This window comes from Monopterus albus, unplaced genomic scaffold (assembly GCF_001952655.1).
Source record: "Monopterus albus unplaced genomic scaffold, M_albus_1.0 scaffold72.1, whole genome shotgun sequence".
NCBI classification, from domain to species: domain Eukaryota; kingdom Metazoa; phylum Chordata; class Actinopteri; order Synbranchiformes; family Synbranchidae; genus Monopterus; species Monopterus albus.
In genome coordinates this window covers 820,283-822,378 of record NW_018127952.1, presented here as the reverse complement: position 1 = coordinate 822,378, position 2,096 = coordinate 820,283, and positions in this window count along the sequence as shown.

The following is a 2,096-nucleotide window of genomic DNA, read 5'->3' as shown; positions in this document are numbered from 1 at the left end:
TGCACGGGCCCTCTTTGTCGCCTTCAGCTCGGCGTTCAACACCATCATCCCGGACATCCTGTAGAGCGACAGTTTCTGAAACCTTGCTTGCTCTACATACAGCACATATCGCATGCGCCCGCAGGAGTAGACTATGAGATGACTAAACTGTCTGCAAGAGAGTTAATTTCACAGATCCAATCTGCCTGACAACAAGAACACCAATGAGGGGTCAGAACGAGGTCAACAAACCAACCAAGGAACGAGGATGAAGGACAACACGGCTGATGCCAGATCTACCTACATTTTGCATATTCAAAAAACTGTATAAAGTCACTGGGTCCAGGACAGTGTACAATATGTATGGCTTGAGGGATGAGATAACTAGCAGCTCTACAAAAGCACACACACAAAAGACATGGCCTCAAGCACTGTGCATACAGTAATTTTGGCGGTATGATTTATGTCAGAATATAAATGATTCTCCTCGAACATTCTTCATAAAAGAACACGCAGGACTGGTTGAGTCAAACAATTTGGTGACCCCGACGTGATGAAAATGTTAGAGATGACGTCTGAAGAATAATTATACCACTGCGGCCGCACTAAAAGGTAAGCAGATAACCTTTTTAACAAAAGTTCTGCATATTGAATATTTTAAAACAAAGTGGTGTGGTTTTCTAAATACGTCATTAATGTTCTGGAAAAGCAATAATACAATTCTGACGTCAGGGTTAAAGTCCCTTGTGGTTCATGTACGTATATAATAATTTCTTGACTGAATAAAGATTGTTCCTTTTACAGGTTTCATTTGAATGTGGTGTCGTGAAGACAGATAGTTGAGGTGGGAAACCAAATGGTGATAACAAAACCTCGATTTTTGCAACTTCACAAGTCAGGAATACAGCCCACCATCAGAGGGCAGCACTACCTCATCTATCAGTCAACAACACGGACTTGACCGGATGTGGAGTCCTGACAGAGCAAATAAAATAATAATAATAATAGTAGTAACTTTTCCAGGAGACAGACAATTTAAAGGACACATGATCCTGTTCTGTACATAACACACAGGGGTGGTGTAGCTTGATTTTTGAGTGTGAATTAAAAGACTTGAGATTGGGAATTAACCCCCAGTGCGAGACCAGACCAAAATTGTTTGGTCTAGAAGCTTGTCTCGTAGATCTGTCAAATTGGTCGATGGAACCATTTACACATGGGAAAGTGAACTTGAGAGGGTTTTGCCCTGATGACCCCTAAGACACTGCACAATCTGCACAAAGAAAAGCAGGCTGAAATTAATGATTTAAAAAAAATCAATTGACTAGAATGCAGTTACAAGAAGTCAGGAACAAAATTAATGATCAAAGTTCTGTGTGTAAAATGCATAGACAAAGCAGTAAATAACAAAGATACTAATTCACCTGCCCTGATCCCCAGTAAATACACTTTTGCTAAGGGTAACACATTTGCATAATACAGTATTTTTCCAACACACACGTAGCAGGCGTGATACTTATAGGCTGAGGATTTTATTATGCTCATTGGTCGAGTTATTGTCAATTGAGATAGTAAAGGTTTTAAGTTCCTGAAAGAGACAATCTCTACTCTCAGTAAATGGTATGTGTTCTCTTGGCATGTTGGTTTAGCTTGTGCTACACTTAATGTTTATCATTTTCACATGCGTGTGCAAAGAGGACTGCTTGCTGCAGGTAATGCAATGAGGACCAGCTAGCTTACCAGGCCCGGCCCTAACCAATTTGGCGCCCTAGGCAAGATTTCAGGTGGCGCCCCGTTGCATCGCAGTAAATTCCACTGCTAGTGTATATACTCATAAGAAACGTAATAGCTTTGTCTTGGACATTCTTTTATTTAAATAAAGCAATTGCACATTCAAAATACTTAGAAAGAATTAAAGAAACAAATACAAAAAAATGAACTGAACATATGAAATACAATATAAATAGCTTACATAAAGTACCTATTAATACTCCCAAAATAAAAAGTGTAAACAAGTGACATTAACTTAAAAATACAATATAAATACGGCACTGTGCAAAATAAGATATTAAAGAAACGAGTAGGCACAAAAAAATACAAGGATTTAAATAAAAATA